Source organism: Lissotriton helveticus, chromosome 1_2, assembly GCF_964261635.1.
Source record: "Lissotriton helveticus chromosome 1_2, aLisHel1.1, whole genome shotgun sequence".
Lineage (NCBI taxonomy): Eukaryota > Metazoa > Chordata > Amphibia > Caudata > Salamandridae > Lissotriton > Lissotriton helveticus.
Genome location: NC_136058.1, coordinates 331,957,168 through 331,975,793, shown reverse-complemented (window position 1 = coordinate 331,975,793; position 18,626 = coordinate 331,957,168). Strand labels below are relative to the sequence as shown.

General features: G+C 50.7%; 1 protein-coding gene across 4 annotated transcripts in view; it reads right to left on the bottom strand.

The window, feature by feature from the left end:
* Positions 1 to 16,665, bottom strand: part of LOC144803248 (uncharacterized) — an 83,969-nt gene extending 67,304 nt beyond the window's left edge. The window contains exon 1 of one of the 4 annotated variants that reach the window (XR_013605498.1): positions 16,531 to 16,631. The gene's annotated coding sequence lies outside the window, so the exon portion shown is untranslated. Of the gene's footprint in view, positions 1 to 16,026; positions 16,374 to 16,530 lie in introns of those variants that run through there. The other 3 variants (XR_013605499.1, XM_078671855.1, XM_078671856.1) reach the window with 3 other exon arrangements.
* Between the last annotated feature and the right edge of the window lie 1,961 nt (positions 16,666 to 18,626).

Genomic DNA, 18,626 nt, shown 5'->3' with positions numbered 1-18,626 from the left:
TTTGGCAGGCTCTCGGGCATCCAGGTAAACTGGAGTAAGCTTTCCCGTTTGAGTGGGCATCCGGTCCTACGTGCTACTTGGGCATTTGGCTGAGCAGATATTTGGATGAACTTTTGAGGTTGAACTTTGGGCACGCGGTGGACTGGCTCTAATCTAAGATCCCTTTGTGGAGCCGCCTGCCGCGGTCTCTGGCTATAGCCAAGATGGGTGTCCTCCCTAAATTCCTTTACCTCTTCTCAAACATACCTATCCCCCTAACTTCTCATTTCTTTCGTAGGCTACTTTCTCTGGTTGTCTCGCTGGTGTGGGCGGGGTGACAACCGAGGGTTGCCTATGATATCCTGACCTTGCCCATGTCTGCCGGCGGTTTGGGTGCGCCTGACTTTCGTCTCTACGCTTTATGCGCTCAGGCCAGCTTCTTGCATTTTTGGCTTCACCTGGCCACTGACTACTGCGCTGTTCGCTCCTGCGCCGGCTTTCTGGTCTTTCTCTTCTATCTACCAATGCTATGCCCATTATGCATCACCCGGATTTCCCGTCCCTCCAGTCTTCAAGCATGTCTCGTCATGCGGCGCGGCTGGGCCTTAGGACTTTAGCAGATCTCTATCCAGAGAATTCCTTCTACTCACTTCCGGAGTCCCCATTGTTGCAGGACACACTCCTATTCTATCAGCTGCGGGCTACCTGCCGGAAACTGCACCCTACCTTCCCACAACCCCCTCTACTTTCCCAGCCCTGGATTTCGTATATACTTCCACGTCGCCACACAAGTTGGTCACTAAACTATACGCTTTTGCCCTGTTGTCATCCCCCATCTCCTCGACTCGGGCGCGCGAGGTGCGGACCTTGGCACTGATATCTCGGAGGCCGACTAGCTTTATTGCTGTAGTCAAACTAAAAAGCTCTCCCCGAACTATCGGCTCCGTTTGATTCATTTCAAGTTCTTGCACAGGTTTTACTGCACTCCAGTGCATCTCCATCTGCTCGGGCTTATCCCTGAGGACTCTTGTATGCGCTGTGCCACCCCAGCGGTGGATTTTGCTCATTTAGCATGGCTTTGTCCTAAGGTTCAAGAATTCTGGCAGGCGGTTTGCTCCACTATCTCTGAAATCACCGGCGGGGCTGTGTGCCCTGATCCTCTCCTGTGTCTCCTTGGCTTTGTTAAATTTTGCTCTGTTGCCTCTCGCCGTCCATTTGCGATGCTTTTGGTGCTAGCCAGGCGTAGAGTGGCCATGTGTTGGGTTGGCGGCCAGCTCCTGAGGTTGCGAGTTGGGTGGAAGACGCCTCCCGCTGTCAGACTTTATCTGAGTTATGGGATTTGATGCTAGACAGGTCCCGCCCTGTCGATATTTGGGGCCCCTTGGTTGCCTACCTCCTCTCCCGCTCTCACACCAGCGGCGCTGCCTCTCCCACGCTCCCCGCCGGCCCTGTGCCCGCGGCAGCCGCCGATGTTGATCAGTGACTATCCCCCTTACCTTCCTCCCTCGGCGCCTTTGCTGTTTCATGGGCCTCTCTGCTGTTGTCCTTCAATGTGTGTTCCGTGGAGGGGTGGGTAACGACTCCGAGTTCATAGTGCTGAGATTGTGTCAATCCCTCCCTGTTGTCTGATCGTCCCCTCGTCACCACTCTGCTTAGATTTCCAGACTGGCTCGGTCTATCTAATTTCCAAGTGCATCCTTGGCCACTGTTCATCCCATCCCCCCATCCCTCTGATCTAGATTCTATCTTCCTAATTGCATAATCTAGTTTGACCTAATGTAGTTCAACTTCCCATTTTTAGGTCTCGCCTGTCGATGCGCATGCGCATCGAGCTTGCGAGACTATTGGGGCTTAAACAGTCTTTAACCAACTTGCAAGGAATCGTGGCGATTCCTTGCAGTGCCCGTGAAATTCAAGCTTAATGCGCATGTGCTTTGAGCTTAAAAGCGCGTGCACATGCCCCCAGCCGCCTGCTTGCATGTATTTTCCCTCACTCACTCCTCCCACACCCCCGCTCCGCCCCCTCCCCTGCCTGCCGTGTCGCGTTTCTTCAGTTATCTTAGCCGCACTCCAGGCCCCTGCTGCTTTCACACCCTCATGCCGCTCTCCCCGCTCACCCCCTCCCCTGCCCGCCGTGTCGCATTCATCCCCCCTCCCCTTCTCTGCCTTCCCTCCGTCTTCCCTCCCACTAGTTCACGACGCGCGTCCACATCACAGCCATCAGCCTCCCTCCCGCGGGCAGTTTGGCCTCAGGTATTCACCCCAGCGCGACTTCTCCTCCCCCCTAATTACATGCCTGCTGTTTACTTCTTTCACGGCAGCTCTCTCGCACATCAAAGGCTGCCCCCCACGCCTCGCAACAGACTTCGTTGGCCCCGAGGCAACCAGTTCTGACACACACCAACTTAGAGCTTGACTTGTACTGACCCTGCACCCCAGCAGACATGCAAGCATCAGACATCCACAAGCATCAGACATATATATTCACCCACTCTGCTTCAGTCACCCACTTACACAAATCGCGCCGATACCCCGAGCAGCAGTGCCCGCAATACCGAGCGTTCTGTTATGCCACATCTCTCAGCTTACAGATACCTTCGCTCTTTCTTTTCCTCTCAACGTTTCTGCCTCTTTCACTCTCTCCTCCAACTCTCTCCCCCTCTCCATTTACTTAAACAAATCTCGCAGATACCCCAAGCAGCAGTGCCCGCACTACCAAGCGTTCTGTTATGCCACATCTCTCAGGTTACAGATCCCTTCGCTCTTTCTATTCCTCTCCACGTTTCTGCAAATTTCACTCTCTTCCAACTCTCTCCCTCCCTCTCCAATTACTTACACAAATCTCGCCGATACCTCGAGCAGCAGTGCCCGCACTAGCGAGCGTTCTGTTATGCCACATCTCTCAGGTTACAGATCCCTTCTCTCTTTCTATTCCTCTCCACGTTTCTGCCTCTTTCACTCTCTCTTCCAACTCTCTCCCTCCCTCTCCAATTACTTACACAAATCTCGCCGATACCCCGAGCAGCAGTGCCCGCACTAGCGAGCGTTCTGTTATGCCACATCTCTCAGCTTACAGATTCCTTCGCTCTTTCTTTTACTCTCCACGTTTCTGCCTCTTTAACTCTCTCTTCCAAATCTTCCCTTACACGTGGAACAGGTACAGCACCGACAGCAGTAGTGCAAGCTTCCCTCACACACGGAGCAGGTACAGCACAGGCAGCAGCAGGGCAAGCTTCCCTCACACATAGATCAGGTACAGCACAGGCGGCAGCAGTGCAAGCTTCCCTTACACACGGAACAGGTACAGCACCGACAGCAGCAGTGCAAGCTTCCCTCACACATAGATCAGGTACAGCACAGGCGGCAGCAGTGCAAGCTTCCCTTACACACGGAACAGGTACAGCACCGACAGCAGCAGTGCAAGCTTCCCTCACACACGGAGCAGGTACAGCACAGGCAGCAGCAGTGCAAGCTTCCCTCACACACAGAGCAGGTACAGCACAGGCAGCTACAGTGCAAGCTTCCCTCACACACAGAGCAGGTACAGCACAGGCAGCAACAGTGCAAGCTTCCCTCACACACAGAGCAGGTACAGCACAGGCAGCTACAGTGCAAGCTTCCCTCACACACAGAGCAGGTACAGCACAGGCAGCAACAGTGCAAGCTTCCATCACAAATCGCGCCGATACCCCGAGCAGCAGTGCCCGCAATACCGAGCGTTCTGTTATGCCACATCTCTCAGCTTACAGATCCCTTTGCTCTTTCTATTCCTCTCCACGTTTCTGCAAATTTCACTCTCTTCCAACTCTCTCCCTCCCTCTCCAATTACTTACACAAATCTCGCCGATACCCCGAGCAGCAGTGCCCACAATACCGAGCGTTCTGTTATGCCACATCTCTCAGCTTACAGATCCCTTCGCTCTCTCTTTTCCTCTCCATGTTTCTGCAAATTTCACTCGCTCTTCCAACTCTCTCCCTCCCTCTACCTTTACTTACAAAAAGCCCGCAGATACCCCAAGCAGCAGTGCCCGCACTACCGAGCGTTCTGTTATGCCACATCTCTCAGCTTACAGATTCCTTTGCTCTTTCTATTCCTCTCCACGTTTCTGCCTCTTTAACTCTCTCTTCCAAATCTTCCCTTACACATGGAACAGGTACAGCACCGACAGCAGCAGTGCAAGCTTCCCTCACACACGGAGCAGGTACAGCACAGGCAGCAGCAGTGCAAGCTTCCCTCACACATAGATCAGGTACAGCACAGGCGGCAGCAGTGCAAGCTTCCCTTACACATGGAACTGGTACAGCACCGACAGCAGCAGTGCAAGCTTCCCTCACACACGGAGCAGGTACAGCACAGGCAGCAGCAGTGCAAGCTTCCCTCACACACAGAGCAGGTACAGCACAGGCAGCAGCAGTGCAAGCTTCCCTCACACACAGAGCAGGTACAGCATAGGCAGCTACAGTGCAAGCTTCCCTCACACTCTGTACCTTTCGCCCACTCTGTACCTTTCGCCCACTCTGTACCTTTCGCCCACTCTGTACCTTTCGCCCACTCTGTACCTTTCGCCCACTCTGTACCTTTCGCCCACTCTGTACCTTTCGCCCACTCTGTACCTTTCGCACACTCTGCACCTTTCACACACTCTGCACCTTTCGCACACTCTGCACCTTTCACACACTCTGCACCTTTCGCACACTCTGCACCTTTCACACACTCTGCACCTTTCACACACTCTGCACCTTTCACACACTCTGCACCTTTCACACACTCTGCACCTTTCACACACTCTGCACCTTTCACACACTCTGCACCTTTCACACACTCTGCACCTTTCACACACTCTGCACCTTTCACACACTCTGCACCTTTCACACACTCTGCACCTTTCACACACTCTGCACCTTTCACCCACTCTGTACCTTTCACCCACTCTGCACCTTTCACCCACTCCGCACCTTTCACCCACTCCGCACCTTTCACCCACTCCGCACCTTTCACCCACTCCGTACCTTTCACCCACTCTGTACCTTTCACCCACTCTGTACCTTTCACCCACTCTGCACTTTTCACCCACTCTGTACCTTTCACCCACTCTGTACCTTTCACCCACTCTGTACCTTTCACCCACTCTGCACTTTTCACCCACTCTGTACCTTTCACCCACTCCGTACCTTTCACACACACTGTACCTTTCACACGCTCTGTACCTTTCACCCACTCACCCATCCACAAGCGTCAGACATCCACAAGCATCACAAGCAGCAGACATCCACAAGCAACACAAGCTGCACACATACACAAGCAACAGACATCCACAAGCAACAGACATCCACAAGCATCAGACATGCAGCAAACACACTCACTGACGCTCACACACCCTCACACACCGTCACACACCCTCAGCTTCACACACCCTCACTCACCCTCACACACACACACACACACACACAAACAACAACAAAAGGAAGAATAGAAATAAACTATCCTAATCCACACTCTAACTCCAAGATAGAAATCCTGAGTCCTAATTCACCCTAATAAACTAACAGCCTAATTCACCCTACAAATACACCCTCAAGATACGCAACAGAAAGACATCCTAGAAAATAAAAACCAAAGGAAAAATACGCCATCCTAATGCACCATCCAAATAAACAATCAAATAAAACTAAACAAAACACAATATAAGTAAAGACTCAAAAAATAGCCTCCTATTCCACCCTATTAAAAAAATTGATTGTGCATTTAACAGATAGATAAGTTTTATGCCATTTTCTGAGACATAAACAAATTTTAGCACGCAATTAAAAACAAAGGGGGTCAACGGAGTCGTGCATCAGATACGTTACACACAAAATCTACTTCCCCAATGTGAGCTACAACATGCAATGATGTTTATCAGGCTTCACGTCACCAAACAAAAATTATTCGGACAAAATAACACCAACAAAAGAACGAAGAAATATCTGTCAGGAAGCGAGGACGAGGATGTACAAACACAAATGTGAAACAGCCTACTTTTTTGGGGGGGAATAAATAAGCATTATTCAGGCGGGGAATGGGACGGATTAAACACAATTGTGAAGAGTTACACAAAGCCGTACGCATATAACACAAGCTTTTAGTCACACGAAATTAGCGCAAATATACAAAATAAAAATGTCGCTAATCTACAGTAATGTGAACATAAGTCCCAATTCTGATAGCAACATGGAGAAAGCATATATAACAAGACAATATTGCTTTAAAAATACATCGTAACACAAAGCGGAGACATTGCATTGATTATTAACGAAGAGGAAGTATCACAAACAACAGCACGAAATTTACATAAACATCAAATTAAAAAGCTATACAAACATACGTTTAATAAAAACTGCAATAACAGAACGTAGAGATGAAACAATATAAATTATTCACGCAGATATACAACATACTACACAATTACACCAAAAAAACACTGCTCTAATTATTAACACAACTAGTAACAAAATACATACATTTTAAAATTTAGATCTGAACAATAGGATACAATGCATTACATACATAAAGAGCCGACAAATCAAAATAAACATCCTTCGTTGCAAAACAAAGACACTACTATGCCAATAAAAATAATAGGAAACAACAAATCGAATATTCACCCACTCTGCATCATTCACCCACTCTGCATCATTCACCCACTCTGCATCATTCACCCAACCTGCAAATTAATGAATGTTATGCCATTTTCATTGACATAAACAACTTTTAGGACGGAAAAAAAAAGGGGGTCTACGGAGTACTGCATCAGATACGTTACACACAAAATATACTTCCCAAAATGAGCTACAGCATGCAAGGATGTTGATCAGGCTTCAGGCCAAAAAGCAAAAGTCATTCCTACAATATTACACCAACAAAACAAAGAAAAATATGTGGCAGGAAGCGAGGACGAGGATGTACAAACACAAAAGTGAAACAGCCAATTTTTAATTGGGGTAATAAACAAGCACTATTCATCCGGGGAATGGGACGGATTAAACACAATGGTCAAGAGTTACACAAAAAGCCGTACGCATATAACAATAGCAGTTCATCACACGGAATTACATCAAATATAAAAAACATATTACGCAACTTGGATTCAGCGCTAACAGCATCAATAAACATTACATATGTCTCTTAGCTTCACAAAACAACGCGTAATACAATTAATACTTTTGAAGTGTACAATATTCATGGCGAAAAGAGTACTTAGAAACTCAAAGAACAGCTCTTGGACGTCAAATAACAAACAACTGCTATTAATACATTACATAACACTTTAAGAAAATAAATACATTACATATCGAAGAATAAAAACAAGACTTTAATTACATTACATAATATTCATTTCCAAATATTACAAACAAAAAAATACCATGTCAAAATTATTAAAAATACACTCCTATTCATTCGTTAACTTAAACATACTATAGGTAGTAAATAGAAACACTTACTTACATATAAATTAAATAAATAACTAAAATAATTGCAATCGCTAACAAAATATGTCACTATTTATATAAATACACTCATAATTATTAACGAATTTATGCATACTATCAATACTACTTTAAATTAGATTTAAAAAACAGTTAGAGGAAATCTCTTACCTATCATACGACGCACCAACAGCACACGAACAGGAACACGCCTTCCGCATCCCACCATTCTCGATGTTCTGGAGAATTCCACCGATTACGTATGCAAATCGGAACGCGACGTCAAAAACGTAGCGCTCCGATTGGCTAAAAAAAATGTCAATCAAAAATAATACGGAACGGTAGGAAAAAATAAAAAAACTACAACGCTAACCTAATAAATGTTGGTAGCGTTAAGGTGGCGCTTTGCGTCCGACATTTTAATTTTAAAAAAAATAACACCCTCAACCCCACACCCTCACTCACCCTCACTCACCCTCACTCACCCTCAACCCTTCACCCTCACTCACCCTCACCCTCACTCACCCTCAACACCTCACCCACACTCACCCTCACTCACCCTCAACACCTCACCCTCACTCACCCTAAACCCCTCACCCTCATCCTCACTCACCCTCACCCTCACCCTCACTCACCCTCAACCCCTCACCCTCACCCACCCTCAACACCTCACCCTCACTCACCCTCAACCCCTCACCCTCACTCACCCTCACTCACCCTCAACCCCTCACCCTCACTCACCCTCAACGCCTCACCCTCACTCACCCTCAACCCCTCACACTCCCCCTCACTCACCCTCAACCCCTCACCCTCAACACCTCACTCACCCTCACTCTCACTCACCCTCAGTCACCCTCAACCCCTCACCCTCACCCTCACTCACCCTCAATCACCCTCACCCTCACTCACCCTCACCCAGAATCACCCTCACCCTCACTCACCCTCAACCTCACCCTCACTCACCTTCACCCTCTCACCCTCAACCCCTCACCCACCCTCAACCCCTCACCCTCACTCACCCTCACTCCCCCTCACTCACCCTCACTCACCCACACTCACCCACACTCACCCACACTCACCCACACTCACCCACACTCACCCTCACCCACACTCACCCTCACCCACACTCACCCTCACTCACCCTAAACCCCTCACCCTCATCCTCACTCACCCTCACCCTCACTCACCCTCACCCTCACTCACCCTCAACCCCTCACCCTCACCCACCCTCAACACCTCACCCACCCTCAACCCCTCACCCTCACTCACCCTCAACCCCTCACCCTCAACCCCTCACCCTCACTCACCCTCACTGCCTCACCCTCACTCACCCTCACCCTCACTCACCCTCACTCACCCTCAACCCTTCACCCTCACTCACCCTCAACACCTCACCCTCACCCACACTCACCCTCAACACCTCACCCTCACTCACCCTAAACCCCTCACCCTCACTCACCCTCACCCTCACTCACCCTCACTCACCCTCAACCCCTCACCCTCACCCACCCTCAACACCTCACCCTCACTCACCCTCAACCCCTCACCCTCACTCACCCTCACTCACCCTCAACCCCTCACCCTCACTCACCCTCAACGCCTCACCCTCACTCACCCTCAACCCCTCACACTCCCCCTCACTCACCCTCAACCCCTCACCCTCAACACCTCACTCACCCTCACTCTCACTCACCCTCAGTCACCCTCAGTCACCCTCAACCCCTCACCCTCACTCACCCTCAATCACCCTCACCCTCACTCACCCTCAACCCCTCACCCTGAATCACCCTCACCCTCACTCACCCTCAACCTCACCCTCACTCACCTTCACCCTCTCACCCTTAACCCCTCACCCTCAACCCCTCACCCACCCTCAACCCCTCACCCTCACTCACCCTCACTCCCCCTCACCCTCACTCACCCACACTCACCCTCACTCACCCTCACCCACACTCACCCTCACCCTCACTCACCCTAAACCCCTCATCCTCATCCTCACTCACCCTAAACCCCTCATCCTCATCCTCACTCACCCTCACCCTCACTCACCCTCAACCCCTCACCCTCACCCACCCTCAACACCTCACCCTCACTCACCCTCAACCCCTCACCCTCACTCACCCTCAACCCCTCACCCTCACTCACCCTCAACGCCTCACCCTCACTCACCCTCAACCCCTCACACTCCCCCTCACTCACCCTCAACCCCTCACCCTCAACCCCTCACTCACCCTCAGTCACCCTCAACCCCTCACCCTCACTCACCCTCACTCACCCTCAACCCCTCACCCTGAATCACCCTCACCCTCACTCACCCTCAACCCCTCACCCTCACCCTCACTCACCTTCACCCTCTCACCCTCACTCACCCTCAACCCCTCACCCACCCTCAACCCCTCACCCTCACTCCCCCTCACTCACCCTCACCCTCACTCACCCTCACCCACACTCACCCTCAACACCTCACCCTGAATCACCCTCACCCTCACTCACCCTCAACCTCACCCTCACTCACCTTCACCCTCTCACCCTCAACCCCTCACCCTCAACCCCTCCCTCACCTCAACCCCTCACCCTCACTCCCCCTCACTCCCCCTCACTCACCCTCACTCACCCTCACCCACACTCACCCTCACTCACCCTAAACCCCTCACCCTCATCCTCACTCACCCTCACCCTCACTCACCCTCAACCCCTCACCCTCACCCACCCTCAACACCTCACCCTCACTCACCCTCAACCCCTCACCCTCACTCACCCTCAACACCTCACCCTCACTCACCCTCAACCCCTCACTCACCCTCAACCCCTCACCCTCACTCACCCTCAACCCCTCACCCTGAATCACCCTCACTCACCCTCAACCCCTCACCCTCCTTCACCCTCTCACCCTCACTCACCCTCAACCCCTCACCCACCCTCAACCCCTCACCCTCACTCCCCCTCACTCACCCTCACCCTCACTCACCCTCACCCACACTCACCCTCAACACCTCACCCTCAACACCTCACCCTCACTCACCCTCAACCCCTTACCCTCAATCACCCTCACCCTCACTCACCCTCAACCACTCACCCTCACTCACCCTCAACACCTCACCCTCACTCACCCTCAACACCTCACCCTCACTCACCCTCACTCACCCTCACCCTCACTCACCCTCACCCTCACTCACCCTCACCCACCCTCACTCACCCTCACTTACCCTCACTCACCCTCACTCACCCTCACTCACCCTCACCCTCACTCACCCTCACTCACCCTCACCCTCACTCACCCTCACCCTCCCTCAACCCTCACCCTCACTCACCCTCAATCTCACCCACCCTCAACCCCTCACCCTTAACCCCTCACTCACCCTCACTCTCACTCCCCCTCACTCACCCTAAACCCCTCACCCTCACCCTCACTCACCCTCACCCTCACTCACCCTCAACCCCTCACCCTCACTCACCCTCACTCACCCTCACCCTCACTCACCCTCAACACCTCACCCTCACTCACCCTCAACCCCTCACTCACCCTCACTCACCCACCCTCACTCACCCTCACTCACCCTCACTCACCTTCACCCTCCCTCAACCCTCACCCTCACTCACCCTCAATCTCACCCACCCTCAACCCCTCACCCTCAACCCCTCACTCACCCTCACTCTCACTCTCACTCCCCCTCACTCACCCTAAACCCCTCACCCTCACCCTCACTCACCCTCACCCTCACTCACCCTCAACCCCTCACCCTCACTCACCCTCACTCACTCTCACTCACCCTCAACACCTCACCCTCACTCACCCTCAACCCCTCACCCTCACTCACCCTCACCCACCCTCAACCCCTCACTCACCCTCAACCCCTCACCCTCAACCCCTCACCCTCAACCCCTCACCCTCACAACACATATTGTGTTACAATAGGTGTCACATTTGCGGAAGATAAAACTATCTAGAGATGTAGCATAACGACCAGAGCTGCCATATAAGTCACGTAAATACAAAACATGTTGCATTCCAAATGCTATAGGTGTCACATTTGCAAAAGTTATAACTATTGGCATTGTAAATGACAAAGCCATCAATTTAGCAATTTTAACAACGAAAAAAAAAAATTATGTCATTTACAAGACCAATACCTACAACTTTTCTAATGGGAGACCTATTGCATTCCAACCCCACTCATCCACGCAACGCCACTCACACACGCAACGCCACTCACACACGCAACGCCACTCACACACGCAACGCCACTCACACACGCAACGCCACTCACACACGCCACTCATCCACGCAACGCCACTCATCCACGCAACGCCACTCATCCACGCAACACCACTCATCCATTTGCAAAACGAAAAATTTCAAACTCTTCTATTGCGAGACCTATTGCATTTTCAATGCTTGTTAGATTAGCAGCTGGGTCCTCTCTTCAGGATTTGCTGATTTCCACCTAGTAATCGCATGCATATAATGCTGGGAAGCCCAAAAAAGAAAGAGTACCTTCTCCTCTCTGGACATCTTCTGTCATGATTCTGCTGTTTAATGGGCTTTCTTTGTAGAACGGAGTCATGGAACTTTCCTCCAGCCACCCCATGATTTGCTCCATCCCTTCCTTCGTCTGACCATACCGCCTTCGCCTCGACTCTCCGCAGCTTCCCCACATGTGAGCATGTAGTACTCTGGTCTCTCCCCTCTTTCCACTCTGGAAATTTGGAGCCCTTAGCCATGTATTCCCTTTCTCGAAGATCACTAGACTCCAAACTTGTTCCAGACAGCTGTAATTCCTACACTATCATATACCCCCCTAAACTATCTAAAAGTGTGCTCAAGAACTTCAAACACAGGCTTCTCAAATTTCACTCAGAAATCCTTATTTCCACCCCCTATGTCTGCACAAATAAAGGAGCTACCATAAGTGACCTTATCTTTTTCACTAAAAGACCAGCCCAATGAAGGAAAGCCCTTTGCTCTCTGCTCCGGATCACTGCATCCACTAAAGCCCCCCATGGTCTCAGACTCCCTGTAACTCCATCTATCATTTGCCGAGCAGGGGCAACCATCTCCCTTTAAAATAATGGGATTATCCTCATCCAACCATCTGAATGCAACCTAGAATCACTTGATGAAATGTTCCTCACTCATCAAACTCTCCGTGATGGAGTAAGTTTCCTCCCTGACCCAAGCCCATCCTAGCCCTTTAGTCATCACACAAGTACCTCATTCTGTATCCTCCCCTCTCCCCACTACTTGTATTGCTTCACCCCTTTCCCCTCCTCCCTATCCCCCTTCATAAGATTACCCAACAGCATTAATTTACCATTACCCTTGCAGATTATTTCAACCGACATTTTTCGTCATAATAGCCTGAAGCCTCATCACACCCCTAGAGCAGCAACCATTGAAATACACCGACTCGATGCTAACACCATCACCTCATCTCTGCCCCTTACCTCTGAACATTCCCCCGCTGTCAGCACTGATGCATCTGTGACACCCTTTCCGGACCAAACCATGACACTTGCTATCTCGGAACCCCATAACATGACCAATAACATGGCACCTATCTACTCAATCAGTTTATGAGTCCCACACCTCCACTCCTCAATCATGACTCCATCTCTATCCCCCCCCCCTGATTCTCCCAACTCAGTTGCTCCCTAACACCATAAACCACAGCAGTCTCACCTGGTCTCCTGGCCCACATCACGACCCCCTGTTCCAACATTACTAATGACGCCAAACTCACGGAGATCTTTCAGGAGCTTCATCAACTTAAGGCTGATATTTAAAGCCTAATATCCCTCGCCTTAGAGATCGTTAATTGTTGGTGTCTCACCAGGCCGATGGGCAAGAGTAGACACTCCCTTTAGCAATTCAATAACAATCACATTTGATGGATGTCACCCACACACCCAATGGGATCTCAGCACTCGCAACGTCTCCTCAATTGACCTGGAAGACAATTCCCTACCCCCACCCCTCCACCCGACCCATCAGGATGAAAGACACTCTATCAGACAATATTTACTCCCTACTCCTTCTGTCGAATCCACATAGATATCATAGGCCCAATCCCAGAGCAGTTAACAATTCCAACTTCAAGCAAATTCCCATCACTCAGGCTGCCTCCGCTGTAGCCATACCCCACCTGAAATGTACACCTTTCAATTGCAGATCGGCATCTAAACACAGAGTGGATATTGCTGACCTTATCCTTACTCATGATCTTGACCTTATAGTCCTGATTGAAACTTGGCTAAATGACTCCTTCACTCCATCGCTCGACATTCTAGCACCGCCTGGCTACGACATCATCAGGTTAGATAGACCAAACCGACCTGGTGGAGGTAAGCCCTGTACTCACTGCGATAAGCTCTCTCTGAAGCAAGCACAAAATGTTACTCTCATCTTGTGTGAATGTCTAGGCATCGAAATCCTGAGTAAAGATAGGCCTCGATACAAACTGAATGCGTGTTTCCACCCTCCGGGAGATAACCTCCCATCCATTTAACAAGTTATGGAAATCATCACAACCAACTCTGGGGTATACTGCGTACCAATCTTCCTTGGTGACTTCAATCTCTACTGGAATGACCCAGATGACGAATCGGTGATTAGCCTAAAAAACTTCCTAGCCGACCTAAACTTGATCCAAATATGGCAAACTCCTACAAACAACGTGGGAGTGATCTCTAAAGCTAATTCCATTCAACTTTAAGCTATCATTCCATGTGACTGGACAGACCACCACTGCACCACTTTCCTCATCACTGAATCGCTGTCCTCAAAAATTGTTCAAATAAAAACAAAAACAGACAATGGAAAAGGAACCCTTGAAACATAAAACCTGAATGAACTAACATCTATCAGAAATTACATCCTACCCCCTCCCAAGGACATTTCAGATGTCCTGGACCTTACTGATCCTTACACTAATTCAATGACAAACATTCCAGACTCTCTGGCACCCCTCCAACTAAAAAGAGTATCCACCAAAGACTCCGAGCCTTGGTACAATGGTAATCTAAACATTGAAAGATGCAATCTAATATTGGCTGAATGGTCATGGAGATTCTCTTCCTCGCTCGAACACCTCCAGCACCTGAGATCTCAAAGATTCATTTACAACAAACACATACATAACTGAAAAGCAAACGTCTTTAGGAAACAGCTGAACAATGCCAGGAATAAACCTAAAAAAAACAGTTTGAACTCATTAAATTGCAATCTAACAGGCAGCCTCAACCTGCTTTCTGGGTTTAATCTGCTGCCTAACTGCGAAGAACTTGCCGCCTTCTTCTTGGGAAAGACGAAAAAAAATGAAAGTGACTTAAAGACTTCATTGTTTTAAAGGATTACTTGAACCCTTGATTCCAATTTACACAGTTTAACTACACACATCACAGTTATCTCTATATCCAGCGCATGTTTCCTGATTCGACACCAGAGTGCCCGTGCTGTAAACAGACTGATGCCTGCGTCTAACATATGGGGTGGGAGTGCCCATCACTACAGGTGTTATGGCTTGAGGTTACAGCCACCATAGTGAAACTCGCAGACCATACACGGTCACCTACTCCTTAATCCTGCCTGCTAGGTCTTCACCCTAAAGCAAAGGGGGGCTAACACTTACACTGGTTCATAGACCTTGCATACGTACTTTTCAAGCGCCAAATAGAAATGTCTTGGAAAGCAGCCTCTGTGCTGGACACTAAGAGGCAACTACATACATATGTGCACAGGTGGGTGTATGTTTGTGCACAGGTGGGTGTGTGCACAGGTGAATGTATGTGTGTACAGGTGGGTGTATGTGTTCACAGGTGGGTGTATGTGTTCACAGGTGGTATGTGTTCACACAGATGGTATGTGTGAGCACAGGTGGTATGTGTGAGCACAGGTGGTATGTGTGCACAGGTGATATGTGTGCACAGGTGATATGTGTCTGCACAGGTGGTATGTGTGTGCACAGGTGGGTGTATGTGTATGCACAGGTGGGTGTATGTGTTTGCACAGGTGGGTGTATGTGTTTGCACAGGTGGGTGTATGTGTTTGCACAGGTGGGTATATATGTGCGCATGAGTGAGTGTGTGTACAGATGGGTGTATGTGTGAGCATGAGTGGGTGTATGTGTGTACAGGTGAGTGTATGTGTGTACTAGTGAGTGTATGTGTGTACAAGTGAGTGTATGTGTGTGCATGAGTGGGGTAGGAGTGTACAGGTTGATGTATGTGTGCACAGGAGGGTGTAAGTGTGTACAGGTGTGTGTGTGTGCACAGGTGGGTGTGGGCGAATGCTTTAGTTACATTAAAACATTGTGCACCTTATGTCCATTAAAGCTAGGTGGGTCGCAAAGGTTTGTGGGTCTAATATTAGATTTGGGGAGCAATATTTTAAGAGGTACAGGCACCATGCACCTTCCTCTGGTACATTGCTTTAAAAGGGCCGGTACTTCTCTATTTTGAGAGGGAGAGTGCCTGCACTTATCACAAGTGATGTAATACTTTAGATTGGAGAGTCCCGGCACTTCTCAAGAGTGATGCAATACTTTTGATTGATACAGGCACTTCTCAGACACAACCAGGTACCTGCACTTCCATTTTTCCATTTCAAGCCCTGCGCTGGTACGAGTCAAACAAACTGTGCACCTGACAGAGACTTTGGGACTTCTGGGTCGCAACTGATATATCCGGCCGGTGCAGGCAGGGGGTTTTGATGCCTGTGCGGATGGAAGGGGAGCACCCCAACTTCAGGGAGGGGAGGAGCTAAGGAAGTATGTCCCTGCCCTCCTTGGGGGGCTCGCTTGTTCTTTGTGGGGGCGGGGGGCATTCATCCCCAGAGCAGAGCAGCGATGGCATGAACCCCCCGAGCTATCTCCATGGAGGTTGTTACAGTCTTCTGTGGACCCCGACCCCTTGACACGCAGATGGTGCTTGAGACGTCACTTCCGGCAGGATGCTGACCGGAGCCGGAAGTAAAGTGATGGGGGGGTAGAATAAATATCGGCGCCTCACTCGGCTTGGGTACAACATGCGGTATTACTGGGGGGGTCAAAATCGCGTTAACGGCTGTGCCCCCCCCTTTTCACTCACCTTTGAACTTGGCCAAGCTGGAGGTCGAGGGTCAAATTTCGGCAGTACGCCCGGAACGAGAATCAACACTGTCCGGAAGTGATGTCACGACCGCTGAAACGGAAGAGGAAACCCTTCTCCCTTGGTGGATTGTTCTCAGACGCGGCCCATAGTCCCTCGTGGCAGCAGGGCGTTTCTGATTGGTTTACATGCAGCTTGTTCTCATTGGCTGCTCCTGTGGAAGCTTGCGCTGTGGAAGGCTCTGATTGGACGGCGGCCAATCATAGGGCCATGCAGGCTCACCTACGGAATCTCTAAGCGGCCACACCGAGGATCATGTGATGGGGGAGGGGCTGAGGCCCTCGGGTCACCAGTGATGAGGGAGGGGCTGAGGCCCCCCCCTTCCGGTCACCAGTGATGGGGGAGGGGCTGAGGGTCATCAGTGATGTGGGGGCTGTGGTCACCAGTGACAGGGGAGGGGCTGCGGGTCACCAGTGATGGGGGGAAGGGCTGTGGTCACTGTAATGTCGTGACTTGTGATGACATCGTCAAGTCGCGACGTAAGGATTATGTGACCCTGAGTTAATAAAAGTACAGGGCCGTGCTCACGTTGGCCAGTTGGCGAAGGAGACAAACCCCTTTAACCCCTTCCATGATGCCGCAATTCTGCTCCTGTGCTGAAGATTTCAGCGCGGGTGCGGTCATGACGGCCCCCAGCCGTCATCAGCACACGAGCACTGTAGTGCATGATGGCTGGGGGCCGTCATCAGCATGCAAGGGGTTAAGCAAACCACTATCAAGCCTCTTGTGGTTATTGTGTGCCAGGGCCCTAGCCCCCAACATCCTTGCTCCTGCGAATGTCGGCGCTGCCCAGTGCGCCCGACACAATATTTGGTGACGAGGGTGGTCGTGCCCTCGCCACCCAGTGAGGCGACCGCGAGCGTGTCAGAATGATCGCGGCGCTCGGCCCCGTCGGCTGGTGCCGTCTCTGCCTGGCGCCCGTCGTGCCCCGTGTGGTGCTCCTGTCCCGTGCGCGGACCTGGATTTGACGAGGCCGTCAGGTGAGGCTGCCGCTGCGAAGCAGCCCGTGGTGCTGCCTGCCGCGTGTGCTGTCCCCACGGCTGGGTCCGGCTGAGCAGCTGCGCCCCATGTGGCACTCCGGCGGCGAGCGCGGCCCCGCTCGCCCAAGCAACAAGTGCGGCTCGCTCCGCTAGGCTGACGGAGCTCCAGTGTTTGTGCCTGCCATGTGGGGGGGAACTCTAGGCCCCTTGAAGGAGACCGGGAAAGGCCGTGTTACAGGCCCCGCCTCCAGCAAGCCCCAAGGCAGCAGAGAGGAGCGCAGAGAGAGGCCGCAGGCAGGCAAAGGTCAAGGCCTAACGTACAAAGCCTGGACAAGTGAACAGAGTGTCACTACACCATCGAGGGGGTCCCCTGCCCTGATATAGAGGAAAAGGGATTCCCACTGCAGGCACCTTCATAACAGGGAGCAGGACCAGACTTCACCCAGTGAATATGAGGGCCTGCCTTTGCTACTCAGACGCAATTTACGAGCCAGAGTGAAGATAAAGTGCCTGTCACAGCCAGGGGCTCAGCGTTGGACGGATTTTGGAGAGTGACACCATTCAGTGAGGACCTAGTTGCCCGTGGGTGACTCAAAACCATGTCACAAATACCTCCGATAGAGCCCTTCATAGTAGAAGGGTCGCCATCCTCCATTGCGCCCAAATGGAAACAAATCGCCTACAAATCTTCTTCTGCACAAAGATCAAAAACAAGCAATGTTGTTACACCTAGGAGGACATACACAATATCGTCAAAACACTCGTGGAAGCGACGCCAAAGAACCACCATACTCTAATTAATGCGCTCAATGGACATTTCGAGCCGATGGCCAACCAGAACTATGAGAGATTTATATTTAGACAAGCGCGACAACTTCCAGAGGAATCCTTGGACACTTACCATGCACGGCTGAAGAATCTGGCCTCAACGTGCAGGTTTCAAGACGAGACGGAAGAGATAAGGGGTCAAGTGATCCAGGGGTGTGCCTCCGCCAAACTTTGGGAACGCATCCTCGAGGAGTCTGACAAACACCTCGCCGAAATTCTGACCCTGGG